Source organism: Drosophila gunungcola, unplaced genomic scaffold, assembly GCF_025200985.1.
Source record: "Drosophila gunungcola strain Sukarami unplaced genomic scaffold, Dgunungcola_SK_2 000121F, whole genome shotgun sequence".
Lineage (NCBI taxonomy): Eukaryota > Metazoa > Arthropoda > Insecta > Diptera > Drosophilidae > Drosophila > Drosophila gunungcola.
In genome coordinates this window covers 66554-93388 of record NW_026453282.1, presented here as the reverse complement: position 1 = coordinate 93388, position 26835 = coordinate 66554, and the positions used below count along the sequence as shown (strand labels likewise).

The following is a 26835-nucleotide window of genomic DNA, read 5'->3' as shown; positions in this document are numbered from 1 at the left end:
ATGCGAGCCAGGATTACCTGCGACTCCTTGAGCGCCAAGAACAGCTGCGCCTCCAATAGCGCCAAGATTAGCTACGCCTCCATGCGAGCCAGGATGTGGGAGTGCCAATGTACGCTTTGTAGTTTTTTCCAGCATTTCTACAGCAGATCTGATTTCACTTTTACACATGCTCACCAAACGGTATTCAATAAGTAGACTTGGTTTTCCTGACCATCACTCAGGCTATTAACTCGAGCAGTTAATTCTGATTGAGCATCTTTTATGCTTTTCATGCCGCAAATCTCACATATACTGCTTTCTAGTGATGGGCGACGCGATCTCGTGATTCATTGCTTAAGAAATATCGATAGTGGGCTAATAAGCTGCAGATGAGGCATGGCACAATGTGGACCAGTATATAGAAAACCTTACAAATACCCTCAAACTTTTGATGAGGAGGTCAATAAACAAGTAAATGAAATGATTGAACGGGGAATAATTATTTAAATCTCCTTACTGTTCACCCATTTGGATCGTTTCAGGCAAAACAAAATACAGATTGGTAGTAGATTATCACAATCTCAATGAGATAACTGTCAACGATAAATACCGAATGGATGAAATATTAGACAAACTTGGCCGCTGCCAATATTTCACGACAATTGATTTAGCAAAAGGATTCCACCAAATTCAAATGGATCCCAAATCAATTGCAAAAACAGAATTTTCTACTAAGCATGGACACTACGAATATACCCGTATGCCATTTGACTTTTACCTGCAACTTTCCAAAGATGCATGAACAATCTTTAAGAGGATTTAAGTCTATCTTGACGACATAATACGACATTTTTCTACTTCATTGGAACATTTTGTCTCTTAGGAATGTCTTAAAAAAACTCAGGGAAGTCAACTTAAAACTACAATTAGATAAATGCGAGTTTTTGAAAAAAAAAAAAACAGATTTCTTAGGTCATACAGTGACAACTACAGGAATAAAACCAAATCCAAAGAAGATCAGTGCCAAAACAAATTTCCCCACTCCAAAATCACCAAAAGAAATTAAATTGTGATTACTGAAAAAGCACGAAGTGCAGAGGTTATAATATGCTAATTAGGGGAAGTGGAATATAACATTACGATCGAGGGCTCCAATTTACAAAGGAAAACAGTTTATATTAGCTTTTGACCTAACTGCTGATCATTCAAACTTAACGGTTTGCTCGAATTTAATATCTCAAGGAACTGTTAAGATTATTATTATTCAGGTTCAATATCTAATAGAAAACTTGCACGGGAAATAAATGGTTTAAAAATTATCAAACGGAGAAAAAGAGGTCGAAATAATTTTATTGGAACAGCTTATAAATATTAGATCAAGATGATAAAAATGAATTAGAGCAGAAGATTAATAATTTAGCAGAAAATAGCGCCCAAAATAGCGATTTAAATATGATAAAAGATGTTATAAATAAGGGATTTAAAACAATAAATAAATTAAAAGAAGACGAAAAAAAAGAACAGCAAGCAGCAGTGCTTGTTTAACTTACAACACTTTATATTGAAGACATTGAGTTGGGAATTCAATTACTAAGACTTGGCATTTTTAACCCAAAACTATTAAAACACGATTATTTGAATCACGTTAACCCTGAGAAATTATTGAAAACAAAAACTTCTACTTGGCTCAAAACTGATACGAACGAAAATCTTATAATTTTCTGGTCTTTGAATTTTTTCCTTATTTAGATAAAAATAATAAAATTTTAACAGAAAAATTGTTCAGTAAATATTACGTTTTTGAAAATAAAGTATTTGACAAAGAAACAGAAAAGGTTATATTTGATGAATGCATAAATGGAATTATAAGACAAGAAACTACAGAGTGCAAGTACACCAAAACCCAACTAAATTGCATTGAACCAAACATATTAATTGCATGGAATATTCCAAAAACGATTTTAAACCAGATTTTCATTAAGAAAGAAATATCAAAAGAAGGTAATAACATCATTAAAATTCTTAATTGTTCATTACAAATAGATGAATTTATACTGCCAAATAAAATGCTAGATTACACACTAAGCGTATATGTTAATAATAATGAAACAAAGCTAAAACATTTATCATATATTGAAACCAAAGAAATAACTTTATGTATTTCAAGTAATAACATTAATACCAGTTATTATAAGTTTAAAAATATACCAAAGAAAGTAATTGTTAAATTTGTAAAACCTAAAACAGATATTTTAAATCCATCCATAAAAGATAACATTATATTATACCCAAAACTATCAAAGGTTGGGGGAGTGACGTATCCTCATCTACACATACACCCACACACCCAGTTTAAAAATAAATAAAATATATTTTTTTTTATATTTTAAGCTTATGGCTTGGAAATTTAATTGGTCTTGAAGTCATATACAAAAAGACAAATAACGAGATCCGCCAAAGAATCTATGCGTAATTTTTGCACGCAGAAACAAAAAAAAAATTCAATTCGGTCAACGCACGCTTAAAAAATTTAAAACATAATGTCAATATTAAAAACAAAATTAAAAAAAACAACAAAGAACATTAAACATGGCAAATCCTCCAGTGCTACCGCAGTTGTCTGAGATTCATCTGAATCAACTAATCGGACAAATCAAATTTCGACGGAAATTCATCGGAGTTAAGTCGTAACATTGAAAGAGTAGAGTATTTACTGCAACTTTACCCTTCTCAAGGTGTTCGTCAAATCCACTTCATCTTTGGATCTATTGAGATGACCATCGTCGATTCCGAGCAAGCAGTCATCGACGAGGAAAAATTCAATACATGGGGAACAGCAGAATTAAAACTTTTAAAGGATCACAGGCCATATCAAGGAAGCATCTGTAAGTTCGAAAATAAACTAAAAACCAGATCATCAAATGAACACAATAAGATAGAATTAGAATCAGATCCAACAGCAAGGTTAATTTACACAAGTTCTTTAAACAAAACAATTAGGGATTATATCGAAAGGAAACTTCCCGATAGGTTGTATAATTCCTTGTCCAACAAAGATATAACAACACTTACCAATTTAAAATAAGCAGCAATGGTCTTAGGTCATTGGGATGCAGACCCTTTTGGTAATTATAGCCCCAGGCGCCATGATAATCAAAGGAATTCGGGAAATACACATCCGAATTATTATTATCAGAGAAAAAAATGCCATTCTTATAACTATCCAAGAAACAACAATAATAATTATCGTCAAAGTTCACCAAACCGAAATCAAATTTCCCCTCGAAATCAGGGCCCAAAACCCCATAAATTTCCAGGCATAAACTAAAATAATTACCCGAATACATCTGTTAAGAGACAACGAGAGAATGACAGCGCACATAATAAAGTGGACGTAAATTTTCAACAAATTGCCTCGGATAAAGAAAGTGTTGCCCATATGTCAGAGTAAAGGAATACTTCATAGAGCTATGATAGATACTGGGTCATCTATAAATTTAAGTACGAAAAATTTTAGAAATAATGAAGAACAAGATGAGAAATTAAAAGTATTCACAAAAAATGGATCAAAGGAATTAAGTAAAAGTGTAACAGTGGACCCATGCAAAATCTGCTCAGTTAAACAGAAGTTTTATTTACATAAATTTTCTGAGAATTATGGAATTTTAATAGGTAGAGAATATTTGAATGAAAGTGAAGCGAAAATAAACTATGAAGAAGAAACATAAAATATGGTGAAAATGATATGGAAAAGAACAAGACCGCAGTAAAATGCCCTAGTCCACCATCAGTTAAAAAAGAGATTGAAGAGGATAAGACCGTAAAGGATCAATAACGAAAAACGAAATGATTGAACAGAGAATAATTCGTAAATCAAAATCACCCTACTGCTCACCCTTTTGTATAGTTCCAAAAAAGAGCGATGCATCAGGCAAGATGAAGTAGTAGTAGTAGATTACAGAAATTTAAATGAGATCACTATCAACGATAAATTTCCGATACCCAGAATGGATGAGATATTGGACAAATTGTGAAGATGCCAATATTTCACTTCCATCGATCATTAGGTTGCTGGTACACTTGTGACCAAAGAAGCATGTTCTTCTTCCCACATAAATAGGATGGGATAACCCAAAGAATTGACATTTGACATTTATGACAAACACTTGTCACGAAATAGAGTATACATCCTAGAATTAACCCCTAGAATTGCTTATATATAAGAGCATTGTAACTAGTACAAAAGTGGAAAAGGATATAAAGGACACGATGAGCGCCAAATAAATATCAGTTCCTAATGATAAATTGTTGTATATCACCACATTAAGCAAGTGACTGGAGCGCAGCTACAACGGCGTGGGAGTTCCACAAATCTACCGAAATCAAGTGTCGGACCGCGGCTTACACATCGGCAAGCGACAGCGGATGCTTGAAAATAAATCTATAACGGCGTGGGAGGTCCACAAAATAATACGAATCAAGCGTCGGACCACGGCTAATAGGATAGCGTCAGTGGGGGCTTGGTGCAAAGAAAAAATCACCACATCGGCGAGACGACTGCGGACACGGAAGAAACGTAATCCACGGCATAGTCACCATTAGACGGAAGAGTTTCATCAGAAATTTAATCGAGTACTGGAAAAAAGCACAGGATCTCTGGGAAGCAGCGGCGAAGAAAGGAGCAGGAGCACAACCATTTGCGATCGAGGAGTACAAGGCCCGACTAAAGAAGTCCCGACCAACTCAGGAGAAAAAGAAAAAATCCAAAAGATCTGGAAAGAAGAAGCAGAAAAGGAGGAAAATAAACGATTTTAATAGGCATACCAACCTTTCATCAGAGGAATATAAGAAAAATTGTTCAAATAATTAGAATTGTTAAGAAATAAATCCACTAATGAATAAATAGTAAAATGGTACAAATGGCGGCTAGTCAATCAGCCATATATAGCCAGATGAAGATATGGGAAGAAGATGTTGGTCAAATAGAAAAGTCCGACTTGAAATTCCTATCTGAAGTACAGAGTCAATGGGAACTATTCAAATTCAGCATCAGGAGCTGTTGGCAAACGCATCAGCGTTCACAGGAGACTACTTCTTAAAAGGTGGATACGGAAAAAACATATTAAGGAAGATTTTCAGCGGCTTACTGAAAATCTAAAAGAATTAAAAATTAACGGACAAATAACCCCAACGATTTTATAGGTGTACGAGAAGATAAAAATGGAAAAAAGAAAGTTTCTGTTAGGGAGATGGAGATTCCCGCATTTTTTGGAGACATTTCCGCATGGTCGGGATTTTTTGACATGTTAAAGGAAATGGTTGACAGCGATGAAATGATGAAACTTAAGATGAAGGGTGAAGCATCATATTTGATAAAGCATCTGCTGATATGTGATACAAATTATAAAATAGCTTTGGAAATTTAATCCAAAATGGTTACTCAAGGATTGAAGCAGGAATAAACGATGATCGGTCAACGTACTAAACTAGGCTGGATTTTATCAGGAGTGGTGCAAATACCGGGTAGTAAGCGCGGAGAAATTTTGGGAATTGGAAGAAGTTCCAGAAACAATTGCCATAACAGATAATGAGAAATGTGTGGAATTATAAGAAAACACGACGATTGATGTGGACGGACGTTTTGTGGTCAAAAAGCCCTTGGTGGAAAATAAAGAGTTGGGAGAATCCCGGAAAGTAGCAATGGCACGATTTATAAATTTGGAAAAGAAGTTTAAAAAAGATACAAAATTAAGGCAACAAAATTCGGAATTCATGGATGATTATATACGACAAGGACACATGGAGGAAGCAGAGGTCGATGATGTAGTTAAATACTATATTCCGCATCAACCGGTTATAAGAGCGGATAGTCTTACTACTAAACTCCTGGTGGAGTTTGACGCATCGCATTATGAAATGGAGAAATTGGAAGTATGTTATAACAGCTAATGTTGAAAAAATGTACAGACAAAGAAGGGTACATAAAGACGATCAAGACTATTTGCGAATATTGTGGAATAGGAAATAAAATGAAAGCATAAAGGAATTTAAGCTTAAAACGGTAGCATATGCAACTGCATCTGCTCCATTTTTAGCACCAAGAACTCTATTAGAAATTGGAATAAGATGTAACGACGAAAGAATAAAATAATTCAGAATGATTTTTACATGGATGATTTAATGACAGGTGCCGAAGACATCGAAAGCTATATTAAAATTCAGAATAAAATATCAACAGAGCTGGGAAGATATTGTTTACATTTAAGAAAATGGGCGGCAAACCATCGTGAAATTCTATAATCGTTACCAAAAACTTTAATGAAGAAAATGTTTGAGAATGAAGAGACAGTGAAGACACTGGGATTGATTTGGAAACTCCAAAGTGATGAGTTCGGGTTTAAAATCAATATGACAGAAGAAAGGATTATAACAAAAAGAGGACCTTAGCAAGAATTTTTGATCCAATGGGATGGTTGGTACCATCGACTATCATAGCAAAATTATTTATCCAAAGGCTGTAGATATCTGAAGTTGAATGGATGAAATGCTGGATAAAACAATGCTGCGACCATAGCGACGAAAACTGATGTCTATGCTTGGAGTGATTAAAAAATTGCGTTAAGTTGGATACAAATTTCAGAAATAAAGATAGGTTTATACGATCAAAAGTAGAACAAATCAAGCAACTGTCACCAATGACTGCATGAAGACACATATGGTCAAAGGAAAGACCTGCTGATTTAGGAACGAGAGGCATACCATTGGCATTTGGTGGAAAGGACCGAAGTGGCTTAGTAAAGAAAAAAAAAGACTGGCCCTTGGAAGAAGGGGATACAGTACTACAAAATTTGAGTACGGTAAAACAGGTAAATGTTCTGCATGATATGGAAAATAAATTCAGCAATATGGGAAAATTGATAAAAGTAATGGCTTATGTACTGAGAATCATAAAACGATGTAAAAAAGAAATTATGTCAGGATCGAATAATTTATCAGCAGAAGAATTGGAACGAGCAGAAATTAAAATTTTCAAGCTACATCAGCTTAAAGAATTTCCCGAAGAAGTCAAAAAACTGAAAGGAAAAAAGGAGATAGACTCCAAGTGTAAATTAGCACCCTTACACCCATTTAAGGATAGCAATGGAATTTTAAGAGTCGGAGGCAATGGAATTTTAAGAGTCGGAGGCAGACTACAATTTTCGGAGCTAAATTTTAATCAAAAACATTTAATTATAATAAATAAGTCACATTTGGCTAAGCTGTTAATTGAAAAAACACATTTAAGCACGATGAACGGAGGAAATAGGATAATAGAAGCGCGGATCCGAAGGAAATTCTGGATAATGGGTTTAAAAATACAACTAAAACCGTTGTACATCATTGTGTACGGTGCACCAGATTTCGACAGCAATGTGCACAGCAATTAATGGGAAAGATTCTGGAACAAAGAGTTACTATATCACAACCTTATTCGCATTCAGGAGTAGACTACGCCGGACCTATTAATATGAGAGTTTCTAAAGGAAGAGGAAAAAATTCGTACAAAGGATACAACGCCGTTTTTATATGTATAAATACAAGGGCCGTTCACTTAGAAGCAGTAAATGATCTTATTACCGATGCTTTTATGGCAGCCCTCAAAAAATTTGTAGTAAGAAAAGCACGTTGCAGACATATATATTCTGACAATGGTAGTAACTTTGTTGGTGAAGAAAGAAAATTAAATATGGACCTCATAGGAGCTATAAAACGAAACATTATAAATCCGACCCCAGCGGAAGAACGCATAAAATGGCATTTTATTCCCCCGGCAAGTCCTCACATTGGAGGAATTTGGGAAGCTGGAGTGAAATCAGTAAAGTATCATTTAAAACGAGTCATAGGAGATAGCACACTTACTTATGAAGAAATGAGCACATTATTAGCAGAAATGTAAGCTATTTTAAATTCCAGACCATTGTATCCGGTTGACGATGGAAACAATCTTGAAGAGATTTTGACACCAGCGCATTTTTTATATATCACCTCTTGATAGATGGAAGCTATTAACAAAAATGAAGACTCATTTCTGGCAGAAATGGAAGGACGAATATCTCGTTACGCTTCAGAAACGACCAAAATGGGAAGGTGAAAAAATTAATTTGGAAGAAGGGCAAGTGATACTTATAAAAAATGAAAGTACTAGTCCAACTAAATGGCCGCTTGGAAGGATAGTAGAAACTCATCCTGGAGCCGATGGAAATGTCAGAGTCGTTTTTGTTTAAACTCAAAGTGGAGTTATTAAAAGACCCATTGTCATACTATGTCCATTAAAAACGGATCAAAAGGTAGATAGGAGGAGGCCTGACAACAAATCATCAGCTTTAATAAATTGTCTTTTAATGTTATCTCTTATTACCGGGATAAAAGCACTAGCAAAATCGGAGAGCGGAATAACAAATATGCAACCATTGGAAAATAAAACGGTCATATACGTGGACAATTTTGGACTGATGGACATCGCAGCGTCGAAATGGAATTTAATTTTATATTATAACTTGGAGCCTTACAATAACGAGTTAAGACAGATGATTAATATATCTGGGAGCTAGCAGTTAATTGCAATGCTTTAATTTTATACGAAGGAGCTTGTCAAATAATGGTAAAATAAATCAACTTGAAGGAAATAACGTGTTGATATTTAAAGCAAAAAGGCAGAAAAGATCACCCTTTCAGTTTATTGGAACTATACAACTTATAATATAATTGAAGCAAATATACAAGATCTGCAACATATGTATATGAAACAAACATCCTTAATAGATTCGACGTTAAATATCATAACAAAAAAATCAGAGGAAATGAACGAACAGTTCAAAGTGATGAAAGACGAATCACGGAGGAATTGTTAAAACCACCGCAAATAAAAAATGAAATTGCACTAATTAATGAAAAACTAGCACCGAACCTACAGCTATCTGGATTAGCAACAACAATAAGAGTAATATACAATTTAATGAGAGCCCAAGCGATGATTATGGATGAGAAACTCGTCATACACGCAGAAATACCGATTGTTCGATCAGGAAGCATCAACGGTGTATAGAATGATACCAATACCATTCGGAAGTTATGGAAAAACCATCGTACCTCAGTTAAAGGCTGACTTGTTAATATACAACTTTAAACAAATACACAATTAAACGCCTGCTCTCGTCAAAGTAATCAGCATTTTCTTTGTCCGGGAAACTGGGTCTGGAAATCAGCCACTGACAAATCCTGTGAGTTATCGACCCTAAAGCAAAGTCGGAACTCAATATGTGAATTCCAGGAGAAAACATATGGGTAAAATTGTTTACTTTAAATTCTTGGCCGTTAAGGTTTTCAAAGACCCGGTGTTGGAATGGACATGTGGAAACCATCGAAGTCAGGTCACGCAAATTCAAACCCAAGGAGTACTGAGACTGCGCAACAGATGTTCAATAAACAACTCTACAACCAGCTGCGCACGAAACAATCACAGAAGACAATACAATAGCGTAGCGTAGCGTTAAATATTAAGAAAGAAAAATAAAACCAATGGCATCAAGTCTTATAAATAATATAATTAACATTAAAAACAACTAGAAGTACAAAAAGCAAAAAATATTAAGTTAAGAGGAATTAATATTCATACTGGTGCTACTGGCTCTAATGGTTATAATTATATCAATAATCGTAATAAGTTTAATTTATGTTTGACGTACTTGTAAGAATGATAAGAAACAAGTTAATATAGTGTTCGGGATACCAATGAATACAGAATGTTGACGTTTGAAGATGGATATTTAGGTTGCTGGTGCAACACCACTACAGATTACACTTAAATAGGATGGGATAAGCCAAAGAGTTGACATTTATGACATACACTTGTCCCGAAATAGAGTATACATAACTCCCAGTGTTCAGGCCACGAAGGAGCACCCGGTATTCCCGGCTTTCCGCTCTCCCCATCTGCTCTCCGCTCTCACCCAGCTTCCCTTTTCCCCACCACGAAGTCTCCATGAAGTCTCCACTGCGCTCTCAATAGCATTATAATAAGTTAGAATAGTTAGTTCGATTTTCATAGTGAATAAAAGTGGTTGCGCCCACACCCCTACCAAACACCGAAACACCTACGACGTCATTCAACTACAGGACCTGTGCACCTTCCAGGACCCTCCAGAGGACTCGGCAATCCCCCTCTACGTTCATTTTTGGTCCTTCGAGCCGGATAAACCCTCCCTTTTGTAGGCGTTTTCCATTAACCAGTTTTTTTTCTTCAATTTTGTTGCCCATTGCCCATTCTCAAGTCAAAGTATAACTACTGTTATACAGTGTATGAGAGATACGCCGCTCAGCTCACAGATATAATCCAACAGGGCACAGCTCCGCCAGCTCAAGCTCAAGCCCCTGCCCAGAACTATATCTCCTCTGGCTGTCGGCTGCCTCCGTGCGACACAGAGGTTTTCTCAGGCGATTACTTACGCTGGCCCACTTTCCGGGACCTTTTTACAGTGATATATATAAATAATCCAAGGCTCACGCCTGTGGAAAAGCTGTTCCACTTAAACGCTAAAACGAGCGGTGACGCGCATGCCATAATCGCAAATTCCCCTCTCACCAACGATGGCTTTCGCTCAGCTTGGGATAACCTAACTGAGCGGTTCGACAACAAGCGATTGCTAGTAAATAGCCAGCTTAAAATCCTCTTCAACCTCCAGTCGATTTCGCAAGAATCTGGGGCAGCTCTAAAGGAACTGCAAACTACAATTCAAGGCTGTCTGAACGCCTTGGAACTGTCCGGAATCCTGATTACAGATTGGGACTGCATTCTTGTCTATATGTGTTCGTCAAAGCTCCCCAAGCTTACACTTTCCTAATGGGAGCAGTCCTTGCACGATAAAGCCGCAATTCCAAAATGGGTTGACCTGAGAACCTTTCTCACTGAGCGCCATCGAACCCTCGAGGCCATAGATGACGTGCGACCTTCTGGATCAAGTCATTCGCAGCCCAAAGCAACGAACGCTAGCGGGTCTTTAAGCAGAATAAATTCTTATGAGACTAAGATTGTTACGAAACCGAGACGTTGCGATCTGTGCTCAAGGGAAAGCCACCCTATACGCACTTGTCCACGTTTCCTCCAAATGACAGTAGACGAGCGGGCCGCCTATATCCGAAACAAGCAATTGTGCTTGAACTGCTTTGCCCGAGGGCACCAGCTTCGGGACTGCACAAGTACCCACAGCTGCTTCACCTGCCGCAGTCGCCACCATACGCTGCTGCACCGAAGCAACCCTTTTGCCAGCCCTCCAAGTCGGCCTGATGTTCCCATGTCACGACCAGCAACTTCGACAGAAGGCTCAGCCGCTTCCGATGACCAGTCGGGAGTGCTAGTCTGTTTTGCGTCAGGTGCAAGATTGGTTCTGCTGGGGACAGCCATCATAAATATTTGCCACCTGGGTTCGAATTTCCAAGCTCGTGCCCTTATCGACTCAGGATCCGAAGCAACATTTGTGACAGAGCGTCTGTTCAATCTTTTCAAAATACCCTTCCAAGTCGTCCAAGCCCAAGTCTCAGGCTTAAATCAGACAGTGTCCGCTCAGTCCAAGAAGCTCTGTCATTTTACAATCAGATCTCCAAGTAGGCCCGCTCTGCAGTTAGAGACGTCAGCCTATGTCCTTCCTCAACTGGCAGGGAATCTGCCTTCCTACCCAATTCCGCAAGACTTTCTTCGAAATCTTCCCGATTTACCATTGGCGGATCCGAAGTTTTATGAGAGCGCACAGATAGATGTTCTGATAGGAGCCGACATTCTGCCTTCGGTTCTCCTAAATGGGGCAAAAACCAACATCTGTGGCTCCCTTCTTGGACAAGAAACAATTTTCGGGTGGGTGCTCACAGGGCCAGTATCCGATTCCACCCAGAGTCAGATTGCCACCTTCTCTACGCAAATTTCCCGTACGACAACGGCTTAGATAAAATCCTCACCAAATTCTGGGAGGTGGAGGATCTACCAATAAAGTTGGTAAAGGAATCCGATTCTAGCCCTGTTGCAAAGGAATAGTTCGAGCCAAGGATGAAATTAAAAAGAGACTCACCCCTGTTATTGCTTGATGGGCTTCCCCACTGAGTGTGGTGAGCATTAGCGTCGCAGCAGATTACCAGGCCGATGTTGAGCGCCTCGCTCTCTTCGACCAGTTGTCGGACTAGCTCGTCTGGAAGTCCTCCTTTTCGATGACCATGACTTGAATTCCTAGTCCAGAGACCTTGCCTCCAACGACCCAAGGTTCCTGCACCAGCACTAGGTCTGCCCCGCCGTCAGCCAGGCGGAGCAGCAGACCAGCAGACGCTGTCTTACTGTGGTGGAGGTTCACCTGCAATAGTCTTAATGACATCTGCAACGTTTCTCTCCACCACTGTGACGTCGGCTTCCTCATCGTCACTGAGGTCGTCGTCTTTAACAGACGGCTTCATCACCTTTGTTCAGAACGACGATGACCTGACTCACCGGCTTTCATGCTGCTCCACCTTTACGACCTTCCAGTCGTGAGTGGGGGGTTTGGGTTGCACCTCTGCAACATGAAGAGGATGTCTTCCGGCGTCTTTATGTAGGACGGCATCCAGATCCTCGCTCGGGGCTTACTATGGACTTCACGCCAATCCAGCGCGACGGTTTTCGGCCATTTGTAAACCTCGCCTCACCGCTGTCTATCGCAGGCCACCACCTTGACGCTGCCTTGAAACCACCCCGCGTCCTTGCAGCATGGTGTTGGCTGGGGGATGTCTCGGAGCAGTGCCATGCACAAGATGGATAGCTTCTCCTCGACTGCCTTCCACTGATTTTTGGGGATCCGGCCTCCGGGATTCCCCTCGTGCACCAGCCCAATCAGAATCCTGTCCCGCGTAATGTTCGCAGGTCCAGGCAATTCAAGAGTTCGTTGCTTCTACGGCTGTGCGTCCCCTTTGGCTCCTACGACAAGCAATGACGAGCTGTGGCAGTATTCTTCGCCGCTAACCACACGGTTAATGAGTTAATTTGGTTGCTTTAAGGAATCCTAGACAAAGCATCGGACACTATGTTTTCCTTTCCAGGTTTATATTATTATATTATTATTATATTCTTCAAGATATGATTTCCATTTCTTGATCGCTATCCCTCCCTTCCAATTACAATCGTGTGTAAGTGGTTCGTGGTCAGTATTTTAACCTTGGTTCCACCGTTGAGATATCCTCTAAGTTACGAGCCCAACAGAACTCTGGCGTTATTCATTGGTCAAATACAATCACCCAATATAAATTTGGTGGAACGAACCCATAACCTCTCTGAGCTAGCCGCCCGTTAACGTAGCGAGCGAGCATACATAAGAAATCAGGTCGTTACAATATTTATAAAATTTCGAGTAGACTGGTGTGTCGGTATTTGTGCGTATCTAAGCTTTCACGTTGGATTTGGTTTGGTTCGCCAAATAGATTTGGATATTTCTGAATAAGTTGTTTAAGATCTGATTTATGTGTCCCAGTAAGATGATCCGTCCGAGGAATAATTAAATTTATTGCTTTGATTTTTTTATAACCTTGCAGAGGGTATAATAATTTCAGTCAGAAGTTTGCAACGCAGTGAAGGAGACATCTCCGACCCTATAAAGTATATATATTCTTGATCAGCATCACGAGGAGAGTCGATCTAGCCGTGTCCGTCTGTCCATCCGTCTATCCGTCCGTTTCTACGCAAACTAGTCCCTCAGTTTTAAAGCTACCTGCATCAAACTTTCCCAAAAGTTGTCTTTCTATTGCAGGTAGTATATAAGTCGGAACGAGCCAGATCGGACCACTATAGCATATAGCTCTTATAGGAACAATCGGAAAAATAAATGAAAAAAAATTATAACTTTTCTGTTTTTATTTTTTGATTAGTTCTTCGACATAAAGCAATGGATAAATATTTCAGAATTATGGTTTAAATTTCATTAAAATCGGACTACTATGTCCTATAGCTCCCTTAAAAACAATAAAAATATTAAAAAAAAAATTTTAATTTAACTTTTTTATTTCGTATTTTTTTTTTTTTAATTCTTTTTGATTAATTAATAATTTGACAGTTCAAAATAACGCATTTAATTTTATTAAAATCGGACAACGATATCATGTAGCTTTCATAGGAACTATCAAATAATTGAGCTGCAAATCATCACAGCTTCAAGTAAATCATAATTTTAATGTTTTCAAGAATATTTAATATTTGCAATAGCTACAAGGGTATACGAACTTCGGCTTGCCGAAGTTTACTTCCATTCTTGATTTCTTTAATATGATTGATTTTCCATTTTTTAATAGATTTGGTATTAGCGTTAATTATTGCTCCTACATTTTTTAATCTGAGCGGTTCGACAACAAGCGATTGCTAGTAAATAGCCAGCTTAAAATCCTCTTCAACCTCCAGTCGATTTCGCAAGAATCTGGGGCAGCTCTAAAGGAACTGCAAACTACGATTCAAGGCTGTCTGAACGCCTTGGAACTGTCCGGAATCCTGATTACAGATTGGGACTGCATTCTTGTCTATATGTGTTCGTCAAAGCTCCCCAAGCTTACACTTTCCTAATGGGAGCAGTCCTTGCACGATAAAGCCGCAATTCCAAAATGGGTTGACCTGAGAACCTTTCTCACTGAGCGCCATCGAACCCTCGAGGCCATAGATGACGTGCGACCTTCTGGGTCAAGCCATTCGCAGCCCAAAGCAACGACTAAGATTGTTCCGAAACCGAGACGTTGCGATCTGTGCTCAAGGGAAAGCCACCCTATACGCACTTGTCCACGTTTCCTCCAAATGACAGTAGACGAGCGGGCCGCCTATATCCGAAACAAGCAATTGTGCTTGAACTGCTTTGCCCGAGGGCACCAGCTTCGGGACTGCACAAGTACCCACAGCTGCTTCACCTGCCGCAGTCGCCACCATACGCTGCTGCACCGAAGCAACCCTTTTGCCAGCCCTCCAAGTCGGCCTGATGTTCCCATGTCACGACCAGCAACTTCGACAGAAGGCTCAGCCGCTTCCGATGACCAGTCGGGAGTGCTAGTCTGTTTTGCGTCAGGTGCAAGATTGGTTCTGCTGGGGACAGCCATCATAAATATTTGCCACCTGGGTTCGAATTTCCAAGCTCGTGCCCTTATCGACTCAGGATCCGAAGCAACATTTGTGACAGAGCGTCTGTTCAATCTTTTCAAAATACCCTTCCAAGTCGTCCAAGCCCAAGTCTCAGGCTTAAATCAGACAGTGTCCGCTCAGTCCAAGAAGCTCTGTCATTTTACAATCAGATCTCCAAGTAGGCCCGCTCTGCAGCTAGAGACGTCAGCCTATGTCCTTCCTCAACTGGCAGGGAATCTGCCTTCCTACCCAATTCCGCAAGACTTTCTTCGAAATCTTCCCGATTTACCATTGGCGGATCCGAAGTTTTATGAGAGCGCACAGATAGATGTTCTGATAGGAGCCGACATTCTGCCTTCGGTTCTCCTAAATGGGGCAAAAACCAACATCTGTGGCTCCCTTCTTGGACAAGAAACAATTTTCGGGTGGGTGCTCACTGGGCCAGTATCCGCTTCCACCCAGAGTCAGATTGCCACCTTCTCTACGCAAATTTCCCAAGCGTACGACAATGGCTTAGATAAAATCCTCACCAAATTCTGGGAGGTGGAGGATCTACCAATAAAGTTGGTAAAGGAATCCGATTCTAGCCCTGTTGCAAAGGAATAAATCGAGCCAAGGATGAAATTAAAAAGAGACTCACCCCTGTTATTGCTTGATGGGCTTCCCCACTGAGTGTGGTGAGCATTAGCGTCGCAGCAGATTACCAGGCCGATGTTGAGCGCCTCGCTCTCTTCGACCAGTTGTCGGACTAGCTCGTCTGGAAGTCCTCCTTTTCGATGACCATGTACGTTGAAGTCACCCTTATGGTAGCCGCTGGAAGTTCTAGGCTTGCTACGGCGTTGTCTCCGTTGCTGTAATTATGAAGCAGAAATATGCTAAGGTGCCTTTTGGCTAAAACTAAGGTTTGAATTTTACCTCTAGGGTCAAGTAGCAACTTGAATTCCTAGTCCAGAGACCTTGCCTCCAACGACCCAAGGTTCCTGCACCAGCACTAGGTCTGCCCCGCCGTCAGCCAGGCGGAGCAGCAGACCAGCAGACGCTGTCTTACTGTGGTGGAGGTTCACCTGCAATAGTCTTAATGACATCTGCAACGTTTCTCTCCACCACTGTGACGTCGGCTTCCTCATCGTCATTGAGGTCGTCGTCTTTAACAGACGGCTTCATCACCTTTGTTCAGAACGACGATGACCTGACTCACCGGCTTTCATGCTGCTCCACCTTTACGACCTTCCAGTCGTGAGTGGGGGGTTTGGGTTGCACCTCTGCAACATGAAGAGGATGTCTTCCGGCGTCTTTATGTAGGACGGCATCCAGATCCTCGCTCGGGGCTTACTATGGACTTCACGCCAATCCAGCGCGACGGTTTTCGGCCATTTGTACACCTCGCCTCACCGCTGTCTATCGCAGGCCACCACCTTGACGCTGCCTTGAAACCACCCCGCGTCCTTGCAGCATGGTGTTGGCTGGGGGATGTCTCGGAGCAGTGCCATGCACAAGATGGATAGCTTCTCCTCGACTGCCTTCCACTGATTTTTGGGGATCCGTCCTCCGGGATTCCCCTCGTGCACCAGCCCAATCAGAATCCTGTCCCGCGTAATGTTCGCAGGTCCAGGCAATTCAAGAGTTCGTTGCTTCTACGGCTGTGCGTCCCCTTTGGCTCCTACGACAAGCAATGACGAGCTGTGGCAGTATTCTTCGCCGCTAACCACACGGTTAATGAGTTAATTTGGTTGCTTTAAGGAATCCTAGACAAAGCATCGGACACTATGTTTTCCTTTCCAGGTTTATATTATTATATTATTATTATATTCTTCAAGATATGATTTCCATTTCTTGATCGCTATCCCTCCCTTCCAATTACAATCGTGTGTAAGTGGTTCGTGGTCAGTATTTTAACCTTGGTTCCACCGTTGAGATATCCTCTAAGTTACGAGCCCAACAGAACTCTGGCGTTATTCATTGGTCAAATACAATCACCCAATATAAATTTGGTGGAACGAACCCATAACCTCTCTGAGCTAGCCGCCCGTTAACGTAGCGAGCGAGCATACATAAGAAATTAGGTCGTTACAATATTTATAAAATTTCGAGTAGACTGGTGTGTCGGTATTTGTGCGTATCTAAGCTTTCACGTTGGATTTGGTTTGGTTCGCCAAATAGATTTGGATATTTCTGAATAAGTTGTTTAAGATCTGATTTATGTGTCCCAGTAAGATGATCCGTCCGAGGAATAATTAAATTTATTGCTTTGATTTTTTTATACCCTTGCAGAGGGTATAATAATTTCAGTCAGAAGTTTGCAACGCAGTGAAGGAGATATCTCCGACCCTATAAAGTATATATATTCTTGATCAGCATCACGAGGAGAGTCGATCTAGCCATGTCCGTCTGTCCATCCGTCCGTTTCTACGCAAACTAGTCCCTCAGTTTTAAAGCTACCTGCATCAAACTTTCCCAAAAGTTGTCTTTCTATTGCAGGTAGTATATAAGTCGGAACGAGCCGGATCGGACCACTATAGCATATAGCTCTTATAGGAACAATCGGAAAAATAAATGAAAAAAAATTATAACTTTTCTGTTTTATTTTTTGATTAGTTCTTCGACATAAAGCAATGGATAAATATTTCAGAATTATGGTTTAAATTTCATTAAAATCGGACTACTATGTCATATAGCTCCCTTAAAAACAATAAAAATATTAAAAAAAATTTTTAATTTAACTTTTTTATTTCGTATTTTTTTTTTTTTAATTCTTTTTGATTAATTAATAATTTGACAGTTCAAAATAACGCATTTAATTTTATTAAAATCGGACAACGATATCATGTAGCTTTCATAGGAACTAACAAATAATTGAGCTGCAAATCATCACAGCTTCAAGTAAATCATAATTTTAATGTTTTCAAGAATATTTAATATTTGCAATAGCTACAAGGGTATACGAACTTCGGCTTGCCGAAGTTTACTTCCATTCTTGATTTCTTTAATATTGATTGATTTTCCATTTTTTAATAGATTTAGTATTAGCGTTAATTATTGCTCCTACATTTTTTAATCTGAGCGGTTCGACAACAAGCGATTGCTAGTAAATAGCCAGCTTAAAATCCTCTTCAACCTCCAGTCGATTTCGCAAGAATCTGGGGCAGCTCTAAAGGAACTGCAAACTACGATTCAAGGCTGTCTGAACGCCTAGGAACTGTCCGGAATCCTGATTACAGATTGGGACTGCATTCTTGTCTATATGTGTTCGTCAAAGCTCCCCAAGCTTACACTTTCCTAATGGGAGCAGTCCTTGCACGATAAAGCCGCAATTCCAAAATGGGTTGACCTGAGAACCTTTCTCACTGAGCGCCATCGAACCCTCGAGGCCATAGATGACGTGCGACCTTCTGGGTCAAATCATTCGCAGCCCAAAGCAACGAACGCTAGCGGGTCTTTAAGCAGAATAAATTCATATGAGACTAAGATTGTTCCGAAACCGAGACGTTGCGATCTGTGCTCAAGGGAAAGCCACCCTATACGCACTTGTCCACGTTTCCTCCAAATGACAGTAGACGAGCGGGCCGCCTATATCCGAAACAAGCAATTGTGCTTGAACTGCTTTGCCCGAGGGCACCAGCTTCGGGACTGCACAAGTACCCACAGCTGCTTCACCTGCCGCAGTCGCCACCATACGCTGCTGCACCGAAGCAACCCTTTTGCCAGCCCTCCAAGTCGGCCTGATGTTCCCATGTCACGACAAGCAACTTCGACAGAAGGCTCAGCCGCTTCCGATGACCAGTCGGGAGTGCTAGTCTGTTTTGCGTCAGGTGCAAGATTGGTTCTGCTGGGGACAGCCATCATAAATATTTGCCACCTGGGTTCGAATTTCCAAGCTCGTGCCCTTATCGACTCAGGATCCGAAGAAACATTTGTGACAGAGCGTCTGTTCAATCTTTTCAAAATACCCTTCCAAGTCGTCCAAGCCCAAGTCTCAGGCTTAAATCAGACAGTGTCCGCTCAGTCCAAGAAGCTCTGTCATTTTACAATCAGATCTCCAAGTAGGCCCGCTCTGCAGTTAGAGACGTCAGCCTATGTCCTTCCTCAACTGGCAGGGAATCTGCCTTCCTACCCAATTCCGCAAGACTTTCTTCGAAATCTTCCCGATTTACCATTGGCGGATCCGAAGTTTTATGAGAGCGCACAGATAGATGTTCTGATAGGAGCCGACATTCTGCCTTCGGTTCTCCTAAATGGGGCAAAAACCAACATCTGTGGCTCCCTTCTTGGACAAGAAACAATTTTCGGGTGGGTGCTCACTGGGCCAGTATCCGCTTCCACCCAGAGTCAGATTGCCACCTTCTCTACGCAAATTTCCCAAGCGTACGACAATGGCTTAGATAAAATCCTCACCAAATTCTGGGAGGTGGAGGATCTACCAATAAAGTTGGTAAAGGAATCCGATTCCGTCTGCGAAGATAATTTTCTCCGAACGACCACGAGAAATGCGAACGGCAGATACGTCGTAACCCTACCTTTTCGCGACCCGGAACATCCAGGGTCAGGGTTAGGGTACTCCAGGTCGTTTGCGTTATCACAATTTTTGAGAAACGAGCAACGCTTAAAAAGAGACATTCCGCTAAAGATACGATACGACTCAGTGATTCAAGAATATCTGGATCTGAACCATATGAGAGAGGTCTTTCCTACCCACGATTTCGGCAGCTACTACCTTCCACATCATGCCGTACTTAAGCCTGAGAGCACTACTACAAAGCTGCGCGTAGTATTCAACGCATCCAGTCTTTCTGCGAATGGGGCCAGTTTAAATGATATCCTTCATGCTGGCCCAGTCTTACAGTCCGACCTTACCATTCAAATCCTAAAGTGGCGGTATTTTCAATACGTGTTTAGCGCCGATATTGAAAAGATGTATCGGCAGATCTGGGTAGATCGGAAGCACACGCCTTTCCAGCGGATATTGTTCCGTAATCCTGATGGGGACATCCGAGAGTTCGAGTTGTAAACGGTCACCTTTGGAGTCAATTGCGCTCCGTACCTGGCCATTCGCGTGCTTCAACAACTGGCAACTGACGTACAACACAGCCATCCTAAAGCGAGTGATATCATTCGTCATTTTATGTATGTAGATGATATCCTAGCTGGCGCCGACTCTAAAGAAGACGCTCGGCTCCCGATTCAAGAGCTACAAAGTGCCCTCAACTCCGCTGGGTTTCCATTGAGAAAATGGACGTCCAATCATAAGGATATTTTGGCTCACATTCCGAGTGACCATCTCCTGCGCTCCGATTTTCTGGAGATCGATGCCGAAAGCACGGCAAAAACGCTCGGTGTCCGTTGGAAAGCCACATCTGATGAATATTTCTTGAATGAATATTTGATGAATCTTCCCTTACAAAACGCCAGGTTCTGTCACAAATTGCCAAATTGTTTGACCCTGCAGGGTGGCTCGCGCCCTTCGTAGTGCGTGCGAAAATCTTCATGCAGGAGATTTGGCTGCAGGACCTGGGGTGGGACGACGAACTTCCAAGTGATCTGTGTCTGAGATGGCAGAGCTTTCTACAAAGCTATTCTGACTTAAATCGAATCACCATTCCAAGGTGGGTCTCCTTCCGACCAGAATTCAGAGTCGAGCATCACGGTTTTTGTGACGCGTCTCAAACGGCCTACGGTGCTGCGATCTATGTACGAGTGGAAGTGGGGCATACGACTATGGTGCACCTTCTCACTGCAAAGACGCGAGTTGCGCCGGTAAAACGGTATCGCTTCCCAGATTAGAGCTTTACGGGGCCTTGTTACTGGCTGAAATGGCAGCAAGTGTTCTTCCGAGTATGCCAATACTCACATCCGAACTCTTCTGCTGGACAGACTCCACCATTGTGCTCGCATGGTTAAACAAGCCAGCTTGCCAGTGGACTACTTTTGTTGCCAATAGGGTGACCAAGATTACCCAGTCTACAAAGGCCGAGAAGTGGTCGCATGTTCAATCCGAACACAATCCCGCAGACCTGGTGGCATGGTCCCGCATGGTTGCAAAAGCCACGCAGCCAATGGCCAAGTCAGGGCGACAATTCCCCAGCGACCGAGCTAGAGAAACGTCCCCTTAAGTCCCACGTCGCAACTATTCCGTCTGAAGATTTCCTTGACCGTTTTTCCAAGTTCGACAAAGCACTGCGGGTTCTCGCTTATGTCAATCGCTTCATCCAGCGATGCAAAAAACAAGCAACACCCTCTGATAAGCACCTGCTAGCGGCGGAAATTTCGGCCGCGGAACGACTACTTATTCTGAATACTCAGCGCAGAAGTCTCCCATGATTATCACTGCTTAAGTGAAAAGCGCTCTGTGCCTTCTTCAAGTTCTATCCTGATCATGAACCCATTCATAGATCAACATGGTCTGATAAGAGCGTGCGGTCGCGTGACGGCCTCCGACAGCCTTCAATATGATGAACGGCATCCAGTTATCCTTCCATATAGCTCTCACTTTCTCGCCTACTTGTCCAGTTCACTCATCGCATAACCCTCCATGGCGGCAACCAGTTAATGGTACGCCTCATTCGGTCAAGATACTGGATACCAAAACTAAAGAACTTAGTAAAGGCAATAGTAAACTCCTCCAAGGTATGCGTGATCTACAAGAAAAGGCTACAAACACAGTTGATGGGCACTTTGCCGAAAAACCGTGCGTCGTTCTCCCGACCATTTACGTACACGGGAATGGACTTCGCCGGCCCATTCGAAATTAAAAATTATACCGGAAGAGCGTGTCTCATAACAAAAGGATATGTGTTAGTGTTCGTTTGTTTTTCCACCAAGGCCATCCACTTAGAGCCTACCTCTGATCTCACGACCGAGAAGTTTCTCGCCGCTTTCGCTCGCTTCGTTTCCCGGAGAGGGTGTCCTCGACAAGTCCAGTCTGACAACGGAAAAACCTTCGTTGGCGCTGCCGCCTTGCTTTCTCGCGACTTCCTTCAGGCTGTAAAAGAGTCTGTAACAGATGCCTATGGTCATCAGCAGCTCACCTGGCAATTTATACCTCCGGGAGCCCCTCACATGGGAGGCCTATGGGAAGCTGGTGTTAAAAGCTTTAAAACACTGTTCTATAAGTCCACAGCCACTCGAAAATATACTTTCGAAGAGCTTTCGACGCTTCTGGCAAAAATTGAAGCTTGCCTAAATTCCAGGCCACTCTCCCCTATGTCCGAAGACCCTACCGAACTCTTGGCCCTGACACCAGGTCATTTTCTTGTTGGAGGACCTCTCCTACCGTGGAACCAGAAGTCAAAGGGGACACCAGGTCTATGATCAACCGCTGGCAGCATCTAAAGGCTCTCCATCAGCAGTTTCGTATGCGATGGAAGGAAGAATACCTTAAAGAACTTCACAAGCGCAATAAGTGGCAGGCCCCCGCGAAGAATCTTCACGTCGGCGACATGGTTGTCATAAAGGACGAAAATTTGCCTTCCAACGAGTGGCGGCTCGGCAGAATTGACTCTGTCTTCCCAGGAGCCGATGGCAATGTCCGTGTAGTGGACATCCGCACGGCACGCGGGGTTGTCAAACGTCCAACCACCAAAGTCGTACTTCTGCCTGTGGAGCCTTCAAAACTTCCACAATAAATTGGACCACATTTTTTTAGTCCTAAGTTGTTATCCACAATTCCTAATATGATTTCCCTTTATTCACCTTCATTCATCCATGATCTAGATCAGAAAAATGGATCCCCGAACACGCACCGAAGAACCCCTGGACGGCAGACGTACTCGAGGTATTAAATCCTACCGTTGCCGAGTCTGCAAGGGAGTCCATCTTCTACGGAAGTGTAGCAGGTTTCTGAAGCTGAGCGCTGAGAAGCGGCTTCGTGCAGTCTTGGTAAACAAGTATTGCTCGAACTGTCTTGCCCACGACCACTCGAAAGCTGACTGTCGCAGTGGAAAATGCAAGAAGTGCCAACGGAACCACCACACGCTGCTGCATATGCATGAGCGGTCAAATTTTGGGCAACGTTCGCGCCGGCAAAATCCGCCAAATCGCCCGTCGCAGCGCTCAGCCTCCCCTACACCAACGTCCTTCCGACTGCTTCGGTGATGGTGAAGACCGGAAGCAAGACTTTCGAGACCGCAGCTTTAATCGACCCTTGCACACCAGTGAGCTGCATCGACGCTTCTCGGGCCGCCGCATTTCGGTTGCCAACGACCAGTGTTGGTGACGGCAAGGTGTGCAACGCGACGATACAGTCCAAATGCGGGACGACCAAGATGGAGCCCAAGGTGGGCATTCGCACACACACACGCCGTCCGTACCAAATTTAAGGGCATACAGCTCGCGGATGAGCGGTTCTATCTTCCCGCCACAATTTCTGTCATTCTTGGGGCGGACGTGTACCCCAAGGTGATCCAGTCGGGGTTCCTGATGGTCGACGAAGGACTGCCGGTCGCCCAGAAGACGGTTTTTGGGTGGATCATTTCCGGCGCCTGCCACCAACCTTAGAAGCCATCTTCTTTTGCAACGCTAGCGATTGCAAGGGGGGCGGAATGTTCAGGCCATTCAAATCCTAAAGTGGCGGTATTTTCAATACGTGTTTAGCGCCGATATTGAAAAGATGTATCGGCAGATCTGGGTAGATCGGAAGCACACGCCTTTCCAGCGGATATTGTTCCGTAATCCTGATGGGGACATCCGAGAGTTCGAGTTGTAAACGGTCACCTTTGGAGTCAATTGCGCTCCGTACCTGGCCATTCGCGTGCTTCAACAACTGGCAACTGACGTACAACACAGCCATCCTAAAGCGAGTGATATCATTCGTCATTTTATGTATGTAGATGATATCCTAGCTGGCGCCGACTCTAAAGAAGACGCTCGGCTCCCGATTCAAGAGCTACAAAGTGCCCTCAACTCCGCTGGGTTTCCATTGAGAAAATGGACGTCCAATCATAAGGATATTTCGGCTCACATTCCGAGTGACCATCTCCTGCGCTCCGATTTTCTGGAGATCGATGCCGAAAGCACGGCAAAAACGCTCGGTGTCCGTTGGAAAGCCACATCTGATGAATATTTCTTGAATGAATATTTGATGAATCTTCCCTTACAAAACGCCAGGTTCTGTCACAAATTGCCAAATTGTTTGACCCTGCAGGGTGGCTCGCGCCCTTCGTAGTGCGTGCGAAAATCTTCATGCAGGAGATTTGGCTGCAGGACCTGGGGTGGGACGACGAACTTCCAAGTGATCTGTGTCTGAGATGGCAGAGCTTTCTACAAAGCTATTCTGACTTAAATCGAATCACCATTCCAAGGTGGGTCTCCTTCCGACCAGAATTCAGAGTCGAGCATCACGGTTTTTGTGACGCGTCTCAAACGGCCTACGGTGCTGCGATCTATGTACGAGTGGAAGTGGGGCATACGACTATGGTGCACCTTCTCACTGCAAAGACGCGAGTTGCGCCGGTAAAACGGTATCGCTTCCCAGATTAGAGCTTTACGGGGCCTTGTTACTGGCTGAAATGGCAGCAAGTGTTCTTCCGAGTATGCCAATACTCACATCCGAACTCTTCTGCTGGACAGACTCCACCATTGTGCTCGCATGGTTAAACAAGCCAGCTTGCCAGTGGACTACTTTTGTTGCCAATAGGGTGACCAAGATTACCCAGTCTACAAAGGCCGAGAAGTGGTCGCATGTTCAATCCGAACACAATCCCGCAGACCTGGTGGCATGGTCCCGCATGGTTGCAAAAGCCACGCAGCCAATGGCCAAGTCAGGGCGACAATTCCCCAGCGACCGAGCTAGAGAAACGTCCCCTTAAGTCCCACGTCGCAACTATTCCGTCTGAAGATTTCCTTGACCGTTTTTCCAAGTTCGACAAAGCACTGCGGGTTCTCGCTTATGTCAATCGCTTCATCCAGCGATGCAAAAAACAAGCAACACCCTCTGATAAGCACCTGCTAGCGGCGGAAATTTCGGCCGCGGAACGACTACTTATTCTGAATACTCAGCGCAGAAGTCTCCCATGATTATCACTGCTTAAGTGAAAAGCGCTCTGTGCCTTCTTCAAGTTCTATCCTGATCATGAACCCATTCATAGATCAACATGGTCTGATAAGAGCGTGCGGTCGCGTGACGGCCTCCGACAGCCTTCAATATGATGAACGGCATCCAGTTATCCTTCCATATAGCTCTCACTTTCTCGCCTACTTGTCCAGTTCACTCATCGCATAACCCTCCATGGCGGCAACCAGTTAATGGTACGCCTCATTCGGTCAAGATACTGGATACCAAAACTAAAGAACTTAGTAAAGGCAATAGTAAACTCCTCCAAGGTATGCGTGATCTACAAGAAAAGGCTACAAACACAGTTGATGGGCACTTTGCCGAAAAACCGTGCGTCGTTCTCCCGACCATTTACGTACACGGGAATGGACTTCGCCGGCCCATTCGAAATTAAAAATTATACCGGAAGAGCGTGTCTCATAACAAAAGGATATGTGTTAGTGTTCGTTTGTTTTTCCACCAAGGCCATCCACTTAGAGCCTACCTCTGATCTCACGACCGAGAAGTTTCTCGCCGCTTTCGCTCGCTTCGTTTCCCGGAGAGGGTGTCCTCGACAAGTCCAGTCTGACAACGGAAAAACCTTCGTTGGCGCTGCCGCCTTGCTTTCTCGCGACTTCCTTCAGGCTGTAAAAGAGTCTGTAACAGATGCCTATGGTCATCAGCAGCTCACCTGGCAATTTATACCTCCGGGAGCCCCTCACATGGGAGGCCTATGGGAAGCTGGTGTTAAAAGCTTTAAAACACTGTTCTATAAGTCCACAGCCACTCGAAAATATACTTTCGAAGAGCTTTCGACGCTTCTGGCAAAAATTGAAGCTTGCCTAAATTCCAGGCCACTCTCCCCTATGTCCGAAGACCCTACCGAACTCTTGGCCCTGACACCAGGTCATTTTCTTGTTGGAGGACCTCTCCTACCGTGGAACCAGAAGTCAAAGGGGACACCAGGTCTATGATCAACCGCTGGCAGCATCTAAAGGCTCTCCATCAGCAGTTTCGTATGCGATGGAAGGAAGAATACCTTAAAGAACTTCACAAGCGCAATAAGTGGCAGGCCCCCGCGAAGAATCTTCACGTCGGCGACATGGTTGTCATAAAGGACGAAAATTTGCCTTCCAACGAGTGGCGGCTCGGCAGAATTGACTCTGTCTTCCCAGGAGCCGATGGCAATGTCCGTGTAGTGGACATCCGCACGGCACGCGGGGTTGTCAAACGTCCAACCACCAAAGTCGTACTTCTGCCTGTGGAGCCTTCAAAACTTCCACAATAAATTGGACCACATTTTTTTAGTCCTAAGTTGTTATCCACAATTCCTAATATGATTTCCCTTTATTCACCTTCATTCATCCATGATCTAGATCAGAAAAATGGATCCCCGAACACGCACCGAAGAACCCCTGGACGGCAGACGTACTCGAGGTATTAAATCCTACCGTTGCCGAGTCTGCAAGGGAGTCCATCTTCTACGGAAGTGTAGCAGGTTTCTGAAGCTGAGCGCTGAGAAGCGGCTTCGTGCAGTCTTGGTAAACAAGTATTGCTCGAACTGTCTTGCCCACGACCACTCGAAAGCTGACTGTCGCAGTGGAAAATGCAAGAAGTGCCAACGGAACCACCACACGCTGCTGCATATGCATGAGCGGTCAAATTTTGGGCAACGTTCGCGCCGGCAAAA

At 42.9% G+C, this 26835-nt stretch overlaps 1 pseudogene; it reads left to right on the top strand.

The window, feature by feature from the left end:
• LOC128265397 (uncharacterized) lies at positions 1-26433 on the top strand (annotated as a pseudogene).
• Positions 26434-26835: the final 402 nt, after the last annotated feature.